Source organism: Chiloscyllium punctatum, chromosome 37 (genome assembly GCF_047496795.1).
Source record: "Chiloscyllium punctatum isolate Juve2018m chromosome 37, sChiPun1.3, whole genome shotgun sequence".
Classification (NCBI taxonomy): Eukaryota; Metazoa; Chordata; class Chondrichthyes; order Orectolobiformes; family Hemiscylliidae; genus Chiloscyllium; species Chiloscyllium punctatum.
This window is the reverse complement of record NC_092775.1, coordinates 17,938,390-17,959,357: the sequence shown is the minus strand read 5'-3', so window position 1 is coordinate 17,959,357 and position 20,968 is coordinate 17,938,390.

Sequence of the window (20,968 nt, the reverse complement as noted above, 5' to 3'; positions counted from 1 at the left end):
CAGCACAAAGAAGTCCCTTTGGTCCATTGAGCTTGTGCCAGTCAAAACCAACACTTGAGTATTCTGATCCGATGTTCCAGCACTTGACGTATAGCCTTATATGCCTTTGTATCACAAGTGTACATCTAAATGTTTCCTCGGTGTTAATTATTCACCCTTTCATTCTTGGCCTGGTTTTCAGGAAGTTGGGACCGAATTTGGGAAGGTGAAATGGTGACTGGAATCTAGTTTTGGGATACCATTCCTAATTTTTGGTATGGCCTATTAAGACTGCAAATTGTGAGGCTGTATCTGGTTTTCCTGACCTGGTCAGCTTTGTAGGGAGCATTGATATGTTACATTGTTGGGCTGACCTTTCAAAGAAGTATGGTTCACAGCACCTAAGAGCTGTAATGCACCAAAGTTTGCAAGAGAGAATATTTTGAAAGGTAAGTTCACAATGTCTTTTCAGTGCTCCTACTGCCAAGCAATGCCCTCCACTCAAGCCATAACATTTCATAATTCTGTACTCTGTTCTCCCCTCCAGCCCCCATGGACACTCATATCACACATGCTAAATGGTACCCCCAAACTACCCCGATGGGATCTTGGAGCCTCCATGCCAAGGTAAAACATTTCTATACCTATTCACCCACTATACATTGTATAGAACCAATGATCACTGGAGTGAAGATGCAATATGTTTAAAAAAAAGCTGTCATTTACTTTTAACTTCATAATTCCTTGGAATGAGATACCTTTCACTAAAAACCAAAAGACGTGTCAATCATACAGATCATTTAAGTATCAGTATCAGAAACTGCAAGCACTTGACACCTATTTATCTTCTGTTACTAAACATTAGATTATTCACAGAAGAAATTAGAGAGCCAGAACTATAAATTGTGGCTTAGTCATTTTAACAGTCCAATGGATGACTGGACTCTCAGCCAAGAAAGCATAATGAAACTTGGCTTAGAGCTCAGACATACCTACGTTGAGGACAAAAATCCAGCCCACTTATTTCAATCTGTGTCATAGTTTGTTTCAAGTACATGGAATACATAACATAATTCTTTTTCAGTCAGAGGGAATGTTTGCCCATTAAGATAGGTTAGAATAATGTTGGAACAACACTGTATCATCTTCTGGCTAGTTTTCCAATGAAACAGCACTGTAGAATTGTCTGGAAAAAGTTATAAATTATGTTAATAATGCGCATGCTCCAAAATGTCATCACAAATTGCTGTTCTCTTTCTTCAAACATATTAAAAGCTGTGTCAATGAAAAATGAACTTCGTTGTTCAGTATTTAGAAATTTGAATTCACATTAGGAATTCCAAATTTGATTGTCGTCAGTGACCTAGGTTTCCTGTTACTACCAGTTGTATTGAAAATGATCTTTCAATGGAATAAGCAACAACTTCCATCTCAAATTGAAATTAATTCATACAAAGCAAACTGAGAGAAATAGAAAAAGTATTTGCACTTATATTGCGCCTTTAATAACCAGCGTAACATCTTAAAGTGTCTTACAGCCAATCGAGTATGTTTTGAGGTATGGTTAAAGTTGTATTGGATGCAATGCAACAGCCACTTTGTGCACACTGTTATTTCCCAGAAACAGCAGTGTGAGAAAGATCAGATGATCTATTGTTATGATGTTGAATGAGGGGCAACTATTGGCCACAACACGAGGATACCTCCCTTGGTCATATTTCGCATCCACCTGAGGGGACAGGTAAGGCCTTAATTTACTGTCACATTTGGAAAGTAGGGACTCTGAAAGAGTAGTATTTCCTCAACTGTGCACTGCACTGTTACACTGGTTTCTGTACTTCAGCCCCGGAATGGACTGAGTTTTCAGACTAGAATGAACTGTCAGAGGAAGTGGTAAATGCAGGTACAGTTAGGACGTTGAAGAGACATTTTGACAGGTATGTGAATAGGAAAGAATCAGAGGGATATAGGCCAAGTGCAGACAAATGAGACTAGTTTAGTCTGGGAAATCTTGTCCGCATGGGGGAGTTGGACCCAGGGTCTGCTTCCATGCCATATGACCATAATTCTGTACGTGAAGAAGAGTCAGCTTTTCAAGAATCTTGAGACACAAGACCTTATTTGTTCAGATACCATTGCCTATACTATGGGTAGGGACAAGGTCCTGCAGCATCATTATGAAAACAGCCCGGCTGGTTCCAGCACTTGAACACACAGATGGCAGCAAGATGACAATAGGGTCCGACTATCTGAAAGAAGATGCATGGCTTTGTTCACACAGTTGCCTAATGAGCTGATCAGTGGGGAGCAGACACACTGTACAATCTCCAGTATTATGACACCATGCAATTTGCAGCATTATGATGGATTTTGCACAGTCAGCAGCAGAAATACACTCCTAACTTCTTCTGCCTTAAACTTCCAAAGTGTAGCTCACTGATGTCCATGAGGAGCCAGATACAAACACCTTACCACAGAGCAGTGACAAGCTGAAGATTGGTCTAAATAAGTATTGTGGCTGATTTTATTGTAGCGATTTCTCCACATTGTAAAAGAGAGGTTGGTGGTGACAGTAACTGTGCAAACTTGTTTTTGATTCAAGTACAAGCGTTATGATAGAACCGGACATGTTGGAACAAACAGAACATGAAATAAAGAGCCTCATGGCTCACTCATAACTTGTGAGTTATTCACTTTGCTCACTCAAGGAGCAAAGGAGCTATTGTAGTGATCGCTAATGTGTTTCTTCTCTTTGTCACACTCTTGCCTTCCAAACAAATATTTCTTTAGCAACCAGCACAGATTGGAAATACACAAGTAGTCGCTCTAATATTCTGAGTGACTTCTGGTATAAGATCAGGGACATTCTGATCATTTCCTTGCATGCACAGTTTTTTTTGGAAATGGTTCATTTTGGGATTCAAAGGAACAGCAAGGCAGTTATATAAATGGGGTATTTTGACCCGGCATTCAGGTGGGCTTGCAATCCATTGCTATTCTGTGGAAATAGCTGAACTGGAATGACATTTTGGGCACAAGAGGTGTCTCACAAAACCTGCGGCTGACAAGGTTGCCTGAACTTTGCAGGATGGTGGTATGGCTGTTGAAGGCGTCTTGAAAGGTTGCCATATGGAAATAGTTCTATCACGTCATTCCAGTAGCTTATAGCAAGCCCTGTTTTCATAGCTCCCACTTACAAGTTCTCGGTGAAAGCAGTGTGCTTAGTTTCATTATGCCTTAATAAGTGGATTTTAAACCAGAGACTGAGCAACTCAGCCGCCTCCATATAAATGCAATGACAGGCTTCATTAGTACTATGAAAGCTGAGAAAACCCTTGAGCATTTCCTTAATCTGATGCTGACTCTCACCTATCTGCTCCTAAATGATGAAGTTAGTCCCGACCTGCTGTTCCATAATTTGCAGTTGTGAGATATTCATCTCACTGGGGAATAGTGCCATTTGAAGTCGAGCATCACTTGGAGTAGCAAGTGGCTTTTCTCAGCTTAACCACAGAGCGCTGGAAGCAGAGGGGTTTAAATGCAGTGACATATCCACACAAAGGGGAGGATGGAGTCGATTGTGGATGGACTATTGATAACCCTTGTGAACACTGCAGTCATCTCATTTATTGACCTGTTTAATGAAAAGGGATACAAAAAAAAAGAACTTTGCAAACTCTAAAATGTTTCCTGACACACCTGCCATTTGTCTGCTGACAAGTAGTTTTTCACACAAAACCAACCACTGTGCTCTAGAGACTGTGCAAGTCATGCCAGTGACGAGCAGGTACAAGCTCACATGAATTTCTGACTGTACTGTGATTGATGGTGCTTATTTGCAGTTGAATGTGTTAGTTGTATTGAGGTGCTTTTATATATATATAATACACACATACACACTTCAAGCCTCTCCCACTTCAAGCTGCAAGGTATGATTAATTTTGTGTAATAACAGCAGCTACTTTCCGTGTTCGTATTCCTAAGACATTTTAAAAAAAGAACTTTGGTTTCTAAAATAACAAGTGTGAGCGAGCAAGTGAGAAAAAGCCAATCTGGCAAAATCTTCACAATAACACAGTGCCTCTCTCAAAAAGCAAGGAACTGGATTTAAATTTGTGCTACGTGTATAGGAGCATTTTAAAGAATAGCACTGGATTAGTCACCAAGAGCTCTTGACTAATGATCTGGAGACATGAGTTCAAATCTAACCACAGCTGTTGGGAAATTTAAATTCGGTTCATTAAAAAAAAACTGAAAATAAAAGCTGGAGGGAGAAATGGTGACTGTGCAATTAAAACTGTCATAAAATCCTATCTGATCCATTCAAGACCTTGAAAGTTTAGGAAACCTGCCTGATTTCACAGGGCCTGAGATGACTCCAGAACTGAAGCAATGTCAATAATTCTTAATTGCCCTCTGAAATGGCTGAGCAGGCCACTCTATTGTATTAAATAATCACAAGAGGGTTAATCAGAGTAAATAGGAACAAATCATCCAGACATTATTAGGCTCTAGATGTGACATAGACAAATCTTGCCCTGTTGACATACAAAGTTCTTCTTTCTCTGACATATGGGAAGAGCTGCTTCACAGGCCAGTCAAACAATAGACATTCCCATACTCATGGAATCATATCTTGTAGCCAATGTCCCAAACTCTTCCGTCATCATCTCTGGGATTGTAATGTTCAACCACTAGGTGCCACTAGAAGTGATGGCACAATGTTAGGAGGGAGTTAGGAGGGAGTTAGGAGGGAGTTAGGAGGGAGTTAGGAGGGAGTTAGGAGGGAGTTAGGAGGGAGTTAGGAGGGAGTTAGGAGGGAGTTAGGAGGGAGTTAGGAGGGAGTTAGGAGGGCGTTAGGAGGGAGTTAGGAGGGAGTTAGGAGGGAGTTAGGAGGGAGTTAGGAGGGAGTTAGGAGGGAGTTAGGAGGGAGTTAGGAGGGAGTTAGGAGGGAGTTAGGAGGGAGTTAGGAGGGAGTTGTCTTGGGAGTCCTCAACATTGGTTCCAATCTCCATGGAATCTCAGGACATTAGGGTCAAACACGGGCAGAGACATTTCCAGCTGAAAATCACCTCCCAATTGATCCCCATCAGCTGTTGAATCAGTGTTCCTTTACATTTTACGATACTTGCAAGGGCACAGAATGTATTTTGGATGGGATATCTCATGGTCTATTATCAAGAAAGGCTTGACAACATCATTACTGACTGAGTTAGGTGAATTCTGAAAGGCATAGGTACGAGACTGGGTCTGTAGCAACACAAGGAAAGACTTACCCCACGTGATTGAGACGTGTAAACTAAATGTGAAGTTATCCATTTTGGTAGAAATTATGAAGGGCATAGATAAGAATGAAGTAGACAGGATGCTTCTACTGGCGGGTCAAACTAGGAGAAGATGGCAAAGTCTCAAAATTAGACGAAGCAGATTTAGGACTGAATTGAGAAGGAACTTCTTCACCCAGAGGGTTGTGAATCTGTGGTTCCATGCCCAGTGAAGTTGTTGAAACTTCCACATTGAATGTTTTTAAAGCTAAGATAGATAATCATTTGAACAGTAAAGGAATTAAGGGTTATGGTGAGAGGGTGGGTAAGTGAAGCTGAGGTGACAAAAAGATCAGCCATGATCTTATTAAATGGCGGAGTGGGCTCGAAGGGCCAGATGGCCTACTCCTGCTCCTAGTTCTTATGTTCTTATGGATAGACAGAATAGACAGGAAGGAACATTTCCCCTTAGTGGAGGGATCAATGACCAGGGAACACAGATTTAACAAAAGGGGCAGGACTTTCAGAGGATGTGTGAGGAAAATTATTTTCATTCAGAGGGTTTTGGAACTCCCTGCCTGTAAGGGTGGTAGAGGTGGAAGTATTTAGCTGTATATGTGTGATACCAAGGCATACAAGATTATAAGCCAAGTTCTGGGAAATGGAATCAGAATTGTTGGGTGGTTCTTTTTGCCTGGCACAGACTATATGGGCCAAAGGGCCTTTTACTGTGTCGTAGATCTCTATGACTTGATAACTCTTCCTCACACACCTACCTATTACAGATGCCTTTGTCCAATGAGATATTGGGAGGACCAAACACTGCGCGGTTCTTAGGAATCAAAGTCCCATCTTCATATTGAAGATATGTTCCATTTTATTGTAACACTACCTCTGTGATAGATGGGATTGATTTAGGACCTGTTGATCAGTTCAAGACTGGGCATCCAGGAGGTGCTATGATCCTTAAGACACAACAGAATTGAGTTCAGCCACAGTCTATACCCTTCTGGAATATTCTGCACACCGTCATTATAACTGAACCAGACGATCAACCCTGGTTCAATGAGGATGAAGAAGAACATGCTAGGAGCAGCAACAGGTCACTCTGAAGCACCAATCTGGTGGAACTATAACACTTGACTTATTGCATGCAAATCAAATTGTTATAAACAGGGACAAGCAATCCCACAATCAACCTGATACCATATCAAATCGTAAATTGTGGTGGGCAGTTCCACAATTAAAAGGTGAAGGAAACAATGCAAATATTCCCATCCTTATGGACAACAGAGCCCAGTGCATTGATACAGAAGACAAAAGACATTTGCAACCATCTTCAGCCAGAAATGTCGAGTAGATGATCCATCTCAGCCTCCTCCTGAGGTCCCCAGCATTGTGGATGGCGGTATTCATGCACTTCATGTTATATTAAGAAATGGCTGAGTGCACTTAATACAGAGAAGGCTAAAGATTCCAATGTCATCTCAACCAGAGTGCTGAAGACCGGTGTTCCAGAATGAGCAAAGCCTCTAGCCAACTTGTTCCAGTCCAGATATCATCCACCTGATGGAGCTGGCAGTGATGCCCATATCCCAAGATTGAAAGAAGGAAGCAAAAAGGGTGTTAGATATGAACTGGCTATTATTTGAAATTCTAGATCTCAAGCTGATAAGGATGATGACCAGACAGGTTTAGAAATTAGGGAATAGCATTGAAGGAGTTGGTAATTGAGATCACAAGGCAAGGGACTTGTGATTGCTTAAGCAATCGTTAATTCAGGAGTATTTGGCTGGATTTAACAATATGGATTGACACAGGAGTTAGATCTTTAATTGCTTTTAAGATTCTTTTAGTTTGAAATAATGTGTTACGTAAAATATTCCAAGGACAGTAAACTGATGCTATTTCTCCCTTGTATTAATATTAGGGATATTACAGATTTTTATGAAGGGGTTACACAGTTCTGTCAACAAATTATTTGTAGAATGTTTATTAGTGCATTCGGGATTGCCTTGTGGATGTATGGACTCTGGCATTGATTCATTTTTAAGGAACCAAATTTGAGGAGGCTAGGACCAGGGGAATCGCCTATAAATTGGAGTTTTTAGGAGTAATATTAGAAAATATTTGTTCACAAATAGGGAGGTAGAAGTTTTGAACTTTTTTCTGCAGGTTTGATGTCAGTCATTAATTTTTAAGTGTGAGATTGATAGATTTTTATAAACCAAAGGTATTGAGGAATATGGAGCAAAGCCAGTACATGAACTTAGGTAACCAATCAATCATGATCTTATTGAATGGTCAAGCAGACTATAGGGAATAAATGGCCTACTGCTGTTTTCTTATTCTTTTGAGGGCACTTTACTGAAAGCTACAATGGTTTAGTTTGCGAAAGAAAGGAGTACAAGTTCTACTTAGGTTAGCAGTGTTGGGTCATCTGCTGTTAATATTATTCCATCTGCTTTTCCCATCTTAGGAAATTATCTTAATATAACTACATTAAACAGGCCCCAAGGATGAATCCTTAAATGCATTGTACTTCAGCAATCCCTGTTTCAACATTAGATTACAGCAATTGTGTGATCTTTCCATAACTCAATCCCTCTTCCAGATTTGACCACATGATGGCAGTGTTGTGTTGCCCACTGAGGCTCAGTATTTAATATTTTACAGCTGACCCAGTCTCCCAAGTGTTGAGTGACATTATTATCTCATCCCTGTGTTCAAGTTCTATATGAATGTCATCAGGGTGATCGTCCTTTAGAAGAAGCAAGTTAAAGTTCATAGAAATGACAGGAGGGCCACTGATCTTCCTTGTCGTCTTTGCTTTCCAAAAAAAAATGTTTCCACTTTGCTATCAGAGTTCTTGCCTCTAATTGGGAACTGAAGCCACTGTATTCATCCGAAAGGAAAATGTAAAGGCTACAAAAAGATTCTTCAGCCTGTTTGTATTTGATTCTTCTATCACTTAAGCTTTTGTCTTTAGTAAAGATCTCTTAACCTTTTGCATTGGACAGAAAAAAAAAGTTTGACATAGACAGCCAAAGGTTTAGTACACATGTTTAAACATCTAACCTAAAGATCATGAACTTTAGTAAAGTATATTTTAGAATTTTGCAAAGCCATCTAAGACTATTTACTGGAGACTCTGTTTGCCTGTTCTTTGTCTCCGTTTAAAAAAAACTCTTTACGATGCAATTTTAAAAGCCAGAAGTGTATACTTAAAAATTAATAAATTAGTGTTCTGTGTGAATCACTGTCTAAGTTGGGCCTTGATTTCTGTTTTCACAGATCTTTTACCTGGAGTTAATCAAAAACAAATGTCTGTTTTGTTACAGTGTTAAGCAATTATTTTCTTTGATCACATAACACATCAACACAGGGCTACATAGGATGACATGGATGGTGTCAATGGTTTAAATAAATTCAACATACTGGAACCACAAATATTTGGGTGATATATTTATCTCATTTGATGTGTAAAATGTGTTATTTCATATTTTCCTTTAACTATCATCGATTCCTGGCTTATATCAAAGTAGCTCCAAGGTTTTCATCCCAGCAGCAACTGAGCTTAATCCAGACATGAGAAATCATCTGTGCAGTTGCTAATATGTCTCCAATTTTGGCACTTTACTCTGCGTTACTCACACTGCGGTCTCCTCGACGTTAGAGTGAAGAACGACTGACTGGGTGACCACCTTGCAGAGCACCCACATTATGTCTGTAAAAATGACCCCAAGCTTCTAGTCGCCTGCCACTTCCACACACCACCCTGTTCCCTGACCAATATCTCTGACACAGGCTCACTGCAGTGCTCCAACGAGGCTCAGAACAATTTGGAAGAACAGCATCTCCTTTTCCACTTGGGGACCCTGTACCCTTCAGGACTCAGTATTGAGATCAGTAATTTTGGAACCTGAACACCATCCTCCACGTCTGTTATCCGTTCCCACAGCCCAGGTCCTGTCTTGACATGGATTGTTTTCAGTACAGCTAACCCATTTGCACCCACTCATTGTCCCTATCACCTAACTAGCTTTTCTCCTTCCCTGGCTTACTGTTAACAATTCCTTTGCCTACCTAACCCTTCTTTCTTTCACTGTCTCTGACTCTAATTCCATTTTTCAGTTAGTTTTCTGCTCCCTCCACTCCCTATCATCAGTATAAATACCACATTTCCCTCGATACTACCATTTCTGAAAAAGGGTCACTGGACTCAAAACGTTAACTGTTTTCTCTCCACAGACCTCCTGAAGTTCCCCAGCAACTTCTGTTTTTGTTTCCATTACTCAAGAGCTGCTCCACTTACCTTGCACCAGCCAGGGTTACTGCTAGTATCTAGCAGTTACTCGGAAACACCTTTCATACAGGTAGACCTCAATGTGCATGCATAGTCACGGCTAAAGCCAATGCCTTGAACCCACCCACTTGTTTCTGATTACCAATACAATAACTTTTACAAATAAAACTGTTGAATTTCTATACAGGCTTTCATCATCTCCGCTCATCCAAACGTGATTTTCTTTTCTGTCACTGGTGGATTACAGGAAGTGTGGCAGCGTATTTGCATGCAGGAAGATCCCAAACACAGCAAGATAATAAGTGACCATTTGGATTTGGATGAGAGATTTACATTCAGTTTAGGATGCTGGAGACAGTCAGGCTGCTGTTCTTCGAATGGTGCCATGGGATCTGAGAGGGACAGATGGAGACTCAATTCAACATTTCATTTGGAAAGCAGCACCTGCCACCATGCAGCACTGCCTCAGTACTGCTCCAGAATAAAAACAATGACTGCAGATGCTGAAAACCAAATACTGGATTAGTGGTGCTGGAAGAGCACAGCAGTTCAGGCAGCATCCAACGAGCAGCGAAATCGACGTAGTGTCAGCTGTGACTTGGTATACAGACAGTAAGTGATGTTACTCTTCCAAATCCTTTCGGAAGGGCCAGGGACAAATAAAAGAGGACATATAACTGGCAAAGGCTGAATAACATGCACAAAAAATATTTTCCTCTATCAGTATGACTCTGTGACTTACTCAAGGAAGAAACCCATTTTATCCTCTGTTATCCATACAGATCCAGGCACTTTGCCCAATTTTAATTTTGCTTATTCTGATAATCACAGCAGCATAGTTTTCAAAATAGTTTGATTCATGACATGAAAGAAAAATAACAATTTTCTATCATCACAAAAAAAATTAAATTCGATTGTAACTAACAGCATCCTGTAATTATTTAGTGCCCTTCATGAAATAAAACATCCCAAAGTGCCTCACGGTAATCAGATATCATTTGAGCCCTAGTAAGTAGATAATATGGGCAGGTTGTCAAAAAAGCTTGATCAAAGATGTTGTTTCAAGCAATGTGTCAGGGAAGTGGAGAGAGGAAGAATTTGTGAATAGAATTCTGGAGCTTAGGGCCTGAGGGCTATACCAAAATTGGTGGGTGAAGGAGGTAGGTGAGGCACAAGGGACCAGAAGTGGAGGAAAGCAGAATTCTTGGAGGTTGGCTGGGTGCAATTAATTCTCACAGACTTCCAGAGTCTTGTATTCCATCTGATAGGTTACCAAACACACAATCAACATAAAAGACTAATTCACAGTTAAAATAAATCCTGTTCTTTGATGGAGATTTCGGGAATCGTGCGTTCATTTTAATGTGATTTTACTGCTGTTCTACCAACAGATGTGGGTGGGCGGAGGGACATTTTGTTCAAAGGGAAGGGGGCAGGTTGACTGAGAAATTAAGATGGTGTTTTGGGGGTGCTAGTCATTAAATTATAATGGCTGCTTTGGAGCAAATCAGCTTATAAAACAGATTAGGAAAAGGCAGTGAGACACAGGGAGCTCATTACAATGTAACTGAGTTACTAGTGGGAAGAATTCATGTATTACAGTGCAAATTGACAATGCTTTTGTGTTGTCATGTATAATAGCTGTTAAGTGTCACATGAAGTCTTAGTAGAATTAGTTGTAACCCTGAGGCAGTGTTATTAATTCTTCCAATAACTTTCATACCAACTATTTATAGTCTGCATATTCAGTGTGTCATAACTGGGGCTGCAGTAGCATGAATTGTTATTAAGCTAACAGCCTGTGCATGCAAAAGCTTCACTTAATAATTATTAGTGTCAGGAGTTATTACACAGCAGCTTTACTGAGGTGCTGTATATTCTGTTGTCATTACTTGGGTCTTGTATGCAGGCTGCCTGAATGTGCTGTCAGTACAACAGTACTTCAATTTAGTTCTGCTGCAGCATTATAAAATAGAGGGAAAAAAAATGAAACTGGAACGAAGTAAGGATATTTAGAAATATACTAAATGGATTTCTGGGTCTGCTGATCTGTTACAATGACAGCAACTTATATTTATATAGCAACTTCAACATAATGAAACATTGCTAGATGCCTTAGAGGAGCATTAGCAAACAAAATATGACATATATAGTCCTACCAGGTCATTAGAGTGAGAGGTGACTGTTGGTTGTTTAACCTGAGGGTCAGCACACTTCAGGTGAGGGGAGAGGTTGAGAAGGAGACTCCTGCTGAGTAACCTCAGTTAGTGCAGGAATTGAGCTCATGTTAACATTACACTGATTTGTAAACCAGCTGTCCAGTCAGTTGAGCTAACCAACTCCCAAAAGCGTTGCCTGCAAATAGGAAGCAGAAGTAGGTCTTTGGGCAACTCAAACCTACACTGCCATTCAATAAGATTGTAGCTGATCGTTTGATGTTTCTATTTCAGCCTTTCTATCAATTGCTAATGATCTCTGATCTCCTGCTTCATACAGTTCCAAAATCCCTCAACATACTGAAAGCAAGGAAAGTATTCTTCTTGTCACGGTCCAAAAGGGGTGACCCCTAATTTTTAAGATCATGTCTCTTATTTCAAATGGAACTGTGATTCAATAGGAATGAATGGAATCAGAGAGGAGCAAGATCAGGGTTAGGATTAGGGACACATTATATTCTATAGGAGTTCTCTGACATTTGTGAACACCAAACCACTTCAACCAATCAGATTTAAGAATTCGCTCTGAGACGCACAGAGTTTAAATCAGCAATGCAAATGAATGGTAAATGATGTACAGAAAATGAAATTAAAAATGAGAAATTCAGATTGGATTAAGAGAGAGTGGTAAGAAGTAGAAACAAAAAGCATTTTTAAAACACATATCCACTGTCAATTTTCTTCTAGAAGAATATAATTCCACGCTGCTGAAATACACTTTTTCGGGCTAGAGAGGTTCTCCTTATGTAATTATCAGACTATTAAAAACATAATCAATATAATACCTTTCTCAGCTGTTGCTAGCATTGAGCTAATGGATAAGGATTGTAAGTCATATCAATGGCAAAGCTCTCAGCAATGACTGGAAATGCACATTTTGTGCAGGAACACGGGTCTCTCGAACATAAATTTTCATCTTTCCATATTTAAAGTCCCATGTGGAGAAACCAGTGCTGATGTCCTCACCATTTTTATTATCATAAAGTCCCCCTGTTATGGATCAACACATGCAGGGCTGAGCTCATGCTTGTCCCAGTCATCCTTTACTGTTTACCTCTTTTTCTTCCCAGGACCTACCCTCAGGCTAACTTGTTAAAGAGCCAGCTTCATTTCCTGAGTCTGCAATTCTAGGGATGCTCAGTTGTCATGTACAGTTTATTGGCTTATACAGGTGAGCTGAAAATGTGTTGCTGGAAAAGCGCAGCAGGTCAGGCAGCATCCAAGGAGCAGGATAATCGACGTTTCGGGAATCCTGAAGAAGGGCTCATACCCGAAACGTTGATTCTCCTGCTCCTTGGATGCTGCCTGACCTGCTGCGCTTTTCCAGCAACACATTTTCAGCTCTGATCTCCAGCATCTGCAGTCCTCACTTTCTCCTCAAACAGGTAAGGCTGAGTTCCAATTTCCAGGAAGCTGAGGTCTCTCGACACACATTCCCATTGTGACAACCATTTCTGCCGATATCTTCACCATGGTTTTATTCTGTTTGGTGGGTGCCAACAAAATGCTCTTAATTCATCCATGTGTTACCATCCACACTTTCACATCTGAGATGTTGGTGAGCAATTCAACCATTGAAGCAGCTTCATCAGAATGAATTGTATTTACATTTTGAAGAATTTTGTTTTCCAATGTCCATTTGTTCTCCCTGACTGTGAACTACCTTAACCCCAAAATACACGAGTATTATCCCAATGAAATCTTTCAGTATGAATATGTCTTTTAAGCTGAGGCTTTTTTATGTTATTTATTCCAGTAAACATAATCAGATTAAACATGTATTAATAATTATTGCTATAATAATAATTTGATAGCAATCTAATATGACAATTTTTCAAGATTCTGTTGATAATGAAATTTAAAGTGAAAGTTGAATGGTGCTGACAAACTGCCACTAGGTGTCACTGGTGCCACCAGTCACAATATAGAGTTGAAACCTCAGGTTTGGAGAGAAAAGGGAACCTATATAACTCACATCAAAATCGCTGTAACAAAACTGCTTGTAACACACTCTAATTACAATGCAAAGGCATTATAATAAGAATGGGATTATGACCTCCATTTGGTTCTGATATAGTTGCAGCATTGTGTCATAATTGTTTAATTATAGTGTACAGTGCAATTATGCAATTGTACTATGATCGCCACTGCACACTTGTAGCCACATTCACTGAATCGTTAACTACCTTCTTTAAGCATTGTGTTATTTATATTGTTTTAGTAATTCAGCTATCTCTGCATCTGGCTCAATGAGAATGAAATTTTCAGTGAAAATAATTTTCATTTACATTCTGCCTTTCACAACTTCAGAGCTTACAAAAGAATTTTGCAATAATACAAAGGATGGATGTCATTCACATGTTTGATGATTATTGGCAACATTGGATTTCAGCAAGTGTTGAAAATGTGGATCACCCTACCACATGACATGTTCAAGTCAATAACATTGATGCATTTAAGGGAAATGTAGGTTGGCACATGACAGAGAAATGAATATAAGGATATGCAGATAGGATGAGATGAAATAAAGTGGGAGGATGTTTAAGTGGATTAGAGATCAACATAGATCAGTTGGGCTAAATTTCCTAAATTCTGTTGTCTGGAGGCTCAAAATAGTTGCACCTTTTAACTTGCATAACAATGTTATAGCATTCAACTGTTCTGTAAAAATTGAATCCTGATGTGATGTCAACGAAATGGTCCTTATTGATAGTATGCTTGAATTAGATTTATTAGCTGGAAAAGAAATCAGGTTCAGTGTGAAGTGATTGAAGGGTGCACAGTAGGGTCTCTCACAGAACACTACATTACTAAAGGTGCAATCCTTAAGATGTTAAACACCTGCTCAGCCTTTTCAAATGGACTTTAAAGGTATTTTGCCAAAGTGCAGATTCCTCCCACCCCCCCCCCCCCCCCCCCCCCCCCCCCGACCCCAGTACGCTGGCCAATATTTATTCCTCAAAAAAAAATTATCTGGTCATGAACCACTTTTCTCTTCTAGGACCTTGCTATGTACAAATTGGTCGCTCTGTTTCCTACACTGCAGGCCTGTGTGAGCTCCCAATATGGAATATCTGGAGGTAATGAAAGGCTCAATACAAATTGAGCAGGGCATTTGGCCCATTGCATTCACACCAAACCTCTGAAGAGCATCTCACCTCGACCCACTCTCTTACCATATCCCTATAACCCTGCAGTTCCAATGGCTAAGCCACTTGGCCTGCATATCCCTGGACATTATGGGTAATTTAGTACAGCCAATCCACTAACCTGCACATCTTTAGACTGAATAAAATATAAATAAAAGCTCTTCTTTCATTGAACGCAATTTTACACAGGTCCATGAGGTCTGAGCCACTCAGAAAAGGTTTTAGAGTAAAGCACGTGCATTGTCACAGTATTATTGTGGGCGGCACAGTGGCACAGTGGTTAGCACTGTTGCCTCACAGCATCAGAGACCTGGGTTCAATTCCCGCCACAGGCAACTATCTGTGTGGAGTTTGCACATTCTCCCTGTGTCTGCGTGGGTTTCCTCCGGGTGCTCCGGTTTCTTCCCACAGTCCAAAAATGTGCAGGTTAGGTGAACTGGCCAGGCTAAATTGCCCGTAGTGTTGGGTGAAGGGGTAAATGTAGGGGAATGGGTCTGGGTGGGTTGCTCTTCGGAGAGTCGGTGTAGACGTGTTGGGCTGAAGGGCCTGTTTCCACACTGTAAGTGATCCAATCATTATCAGATCCAGTGGCTTCCTTAAAAGACTTGTAGTAGCAATGACAAAACAATATCTACCCTATATAATGGAGCTTTAATTCATAGGCCATCTGCATTGACTGTCACTACCCACTTTCAAAGAGGTCAAGACTGACAGTGAAATGTTGAATTTCATGTGGCAGTGGTAAGCATCAAACAGATACCGCAATAGATTCTTGCAGACTTTGCACACTATGAAGTAAACACATATGTCCGTAATGCTACTGTGAAAAACGTCACTGTGGAAAAGAGGACAAACGACGATGAGAGACCCGAATCATGTTAAGACTGATCCTGAGATACAAAAATGAGCACAAATGCCTTCCAGTTCTACCAGTTTAAATAGCTTCATTTCAGGAGGTTATTTTAGTATTTACTGTTTTTTAAATTTTTTTTTGCAGACCTGTGTGAAAAAAAGAAATTCAGTTGAGGTTACTTTCATCCGTGCAGAGTTTAAAAAAAAAGCAAAATATCTGGATCAGCAGAAAGTTGTTTTTTTTTCCCCCACTAGAGGTGTCTGTTTAGGGGGTTTCTGCTGGTATTTTTGGTTCTGACTGTGGCTTGGGGAAATTAATCTTTACTGTCATTAATACGCAGATGTGAAGTTCTCACCACAGCAGGACTGAAGTCAGCATTAACACAACTACAAGGTGGAAATGTTTAACAGAAAGCTGGAAGGGAGCTGCACTCAGAAAGAAGAGACCCAGGAGAGAATGTGTGTGTGTGTGTGTGTGTGTGTGTGTGTGTGTGTGGAAATGCTGGAATCCAGCTCAGTACGAGGAGTAGATAGCAATTGTTTTATTTTATTTTTAAATGGATCACATGCCCAATTTTTTTTAATATAAGGGACATTCCTTCTGAGGATATTTGAAAATAGCTGCTATTTTTACTTATGTACAAATATTAAGCAACCCTTTGCTACTCAACTATCTCTTGAACAATAATTAGCTTCATTTCACTCGTGCAAAATCATGAAATGAACATGCCGCTAACTACTGATGTTGTTATATAACATCTTAAAATGTACCATAGCAATTGAACTGCCTTTTTTGACTCGGGTCCGAGGGCACTGTAAACTGGAGAATCAGAATGGAAAAGTAATGAGCTGCTAAATTAAAATGTCTGCAGAATTGAGTGAATTTATTTACGTTCAGCAGCCAAGAACCAGTCACATGCTCTGAAACTTTAATATGCAAAGCAGTCTTATTAAGGGCATTGTGAGTTTTTGAGTGCAAAAATAATTATGGACTGACTTGTGTGATGAAAAGTGTCCTGTTAGCATCGTATGGGGCCACCAATATGAGCCACAGCAGCAACCGACTGCAATTCATTGTATTTATTCTTTCTCTTGACTAAGTGAAATGTTTAATGGGTGCAATCTGCACTGTTTCAGTCCATGGACACTTGCTGACATGAATGGGTGGCATGATTAGCAATGTGCCAGGTTTCCTCCCAGATATAAAAATGTCATCAAGACTTTGCTCTCGACCGGGGATAAATCTATATTTTTATTCACTGCCAAGTGAATGTCTCACAGTAGCACTAGATCACAAATAAAAACAACCTGCAACAATTATTTTTGTTCAATGTGGAATGTTCACTGAATAAAATGAACTTCTTTAATTCGGATTGAGCATTAATCACAAAACAGTATTGACACAGACAAAAGTATTTTCCTCTCAACTATAGCACATGTTTTCAAACAAGTTCATAACTGAATGAGAGACAGAAGATTGTCATTATTTAGTCATCCCATTATAACAATATATTCCCAGGGCATATATTATAACCTTGATGAGCACCCAGGTCCCCCTCATACTTTTCTTTGAAAGGTTAATCTTCACTTTGTGACTTCTTTTATGATAACATGGGACGGCCATCTGTGAGACAACACAATCCCAACTGTTTATTTGTCAGCAATTTAAAATGTTCCCATTATTTACCCAACCATTTGAAATCTGGCCATTGTTTTACAAAACATCCCACAATAAACTGTATATTTTACAGAACAATTGAAAATACAAGACTTCTGCACAGAATAATTTAAAACAAGTTCCTGTACAAAATAGATTGTGCTGCATATTTGCAGAATCATTTAAAACAATATCCTGCTTTACGGCATAGCTAATATGTATTCTATAATACTAATAGGGCACCATTTTATGCAAAGATATTAATACATTTATAAAATAATTAAAGTATGTTATATATTTAATTAAATAGCTTACATAGTATTATTTAAAATATACCTCCTTCTCCAGAAGCATATGCATTAGGGCACCATCTTAAAACCTAATTTAAACTGTATCCTTGTATTAGTTTAATATTCAATGTATTCCTACCATTAGAATATTCCAAAGTGCACTCATATTTTATAGGTAAAGTGCTCCCACCTTCCTTTTTAATTTATAACTTACCTGGTGCAAATTTATGTGCAAGAATTTACAACTTCCTATTCTAAAGAAGAATTTTAAATACAACTCCCTTTTTAGAGAATACCTTGAAATCCACATTTATATTACAAAATAATTTATAATATATCCCTTTAATGTTAGGTTATGCAATCAAGGATTTTTTTACTGTGACCAAAGTTTCCCTCTAATTCTGATGTCTTCATTAGCTTTGATTTAGTTGAGACTCCAAGAGCTCATTAGGTTAATGTTGAGGTTCTACATTACTGTTTGTGAGTATTTATGGAGCATTTGTAATGTTCTAATTTCATTGACAGCAAGTTTAAAAATTGTAACCATGTGGTTTTCTCACTTAAAGCAAGGTCATTTATTTGCCAGTTGAATAAAAATTAATTCAGATTTCATGCTGATTCTCACTTGTGGATCTATTGATGTAATTTCCTTGCTACTTATCTGTCTTAGAAGAAGCAGTTAATTATGAAAGATATGATATTTTGCTTGAAAAATATTACAACAACAAGATCAAAATGAATGAAACACAAAGCACCTTTTATCTATAACTATTTTGGTTCGCAGAGTATTAACTGCTCAGAAAGGTTGGAGCTTTACTTCCAGGAAAACAGGCAGAACAATTTGATCCCAGTTTTTCTAATCACTCCTGCACCTTCCCCCCCCCCCCCCCCCCCCCCCGCACCCAACACCCAACACACACACACACACACACACACACACACACACACACCTTCCACTATCATATGTCTATCATTCATTGCCAGAGTAAGTCGCAAATTGCTCTGCGGACTCTGAAGCGTTGCTGTTACCAACCCCTCAAGAGACTCTACTCAGAGTGACACAACCTGGCACCTTTTCTCTCTCCCTCTGAATGAATGTCTTTTTTTTCATCTGCTTCACTTGGAAAACCAGATGGAAATTAGAAAATGGTTATTGTGGGGCCCACAATTGTTTGCTCCATAGAAAAAAAAGTTTTTAAAAAATATACTAAGGTTGTAAATTATCCTGAAGTGAGTAAAGAAACTGATTACATGGTCCCATAAAAAGCACTAAAGCTAAGTCACTGAAATTGCAGTACATTTTGAACCTTAAAGATTTGATTATTCAAACACTCTCACTGTTCCAGTCACAGGGAAAAGGAAAAGGTTAGTGGGGAATGTTAAAGATATTTAAGCCTTCGGAACAGGAGATGATAAATATGGGAATTTTTTAACATGACTTTGAAAGTAGTTCTGCCGATGCTCACACGTGAGGGGAATGCTGGAACTATTTCAAAAGGTGAACTGACTTATAAATTATTAAAGATTAAAAATAATTGAATGGTGTTTGAAATGCAGAAATGCACTGTTGGGCCCACCACATAATCATGGAATATGGAAGAAATGAAATTTGAACAGAAAAAACAGCATTGGCCATGCATTGTGTTGAGGCAGATATTGAATATGAATTTTATTTGCATTTCAATGTTAATAACTCACCACACTGTTTATTCCAATGCATTTTTACACACATTCTACATTTCATAAAATTAAATTATTAATGTACTTCATACATATTCCTCTTATTGACAGAACACCAGGTTATGTTATTTGATGCTATTATATCTAAAAAAAACCACAGTGTAAAATGTACACTGTTTGGGATATGTGAATAATACAAATATAATTACTCAAACAGCTGTATAACAAATTCTGATATTACAATCTTTTCATTACAACAATTTGTTCTTATAAATTTCAAGTTATAAAATCTTGTTCTTAAAACCTCGTCAGCACAAGCAATATTATGACGTTTGTTTATTACAACAGTTGGCAATTGTAAAAGTCTATTAGTAGAACCCTCCTCTCTGGATGGCTCATCTCCTCTTAGACCACTCCAAAATCTGTTATCACCATCAAGAAGCTTGAAGCTCGATGGGGTGACCTTTTGCTGAGAAACAATCAAAGATCCCTAGACTTTGTGATCCTGAAATATGATTACACTGCATGAAACAATAGGGAAGCTCCATTATTTTTTCTTTTCTCTGTTGTGTCTTGAACGTATCTAAAATATGATTAAAATATGTTTGTACTGCAGTTCTAAATTACATCTCTATGGATTGCATTCATATATATTTATCTTTCTTTTTGGAGATGTACACGAGGATTTTATACAATATCTCTCTGCTTATAATGTCAAACAATGTGTTTGTAAATGTTTTGTTGTAAATGTACTTACCTGCATAAACTGTCCATATGTATGCCTTTTTTCCATTTATAAAATGACAGCGTAGTATACTTAAGTCTCGATATTAATTGCATAAAATGCATTGAAAGATAAAAATATAAACTTTCCAACAATAAGAATTTAAGTGTAAAGTCAGTAATGATTGAGAATTTGGATCATTCATCAAGCTATTAGAAATCAGAATTAAAAATGCATTAATGGTTGTGCTTGTTGATATACCAGTAAAACTGCTAATATTTAATCAGTGACCAATAATCACCAGAGTTGCATCACTGCTCACTGACCAAGGAATCCTTTGCATGTGATTTTGTGTTTTGAAATATATACAGGATGAGAGGTCAGTTAGCTCAGTTGGCTGGACAGTTGGTTTCCAATGTGCTTGGTTAATTATGTTCAGAACTTGTACTTGAATTCCAAGTTATAGAGCCAATGTACTAAATTACGCCCAAGTCTCCAAAGTAGCTGCATAACTATATCTTTGTCTTTGAAAAGATTTGTAGCTCAGGTTGAGGTTCTGGATATGGGTTTGCTCCCGGAACTGGAAGGTTCATTTTCAGATGTTTCATCACCATACTAGGTAACATCTTCAGTAAGCCTCTGAATGAAGCACTGTTGGTGTAGCCTGCTTTCAATTTTATATGTTTGAGTTTCCTCTCAAACTCAAACATATAAATAAAAAGTGGGCTGCACCACCAGTGCTTCATTCGGAGGCTCACTGAAGATGTTATCTAGTATGGTGATGAAACATCTGAAAATGAACCTTCCAGCTCAGGGAGTAAACCTATATCCAGAATGTAACTATATGTAGT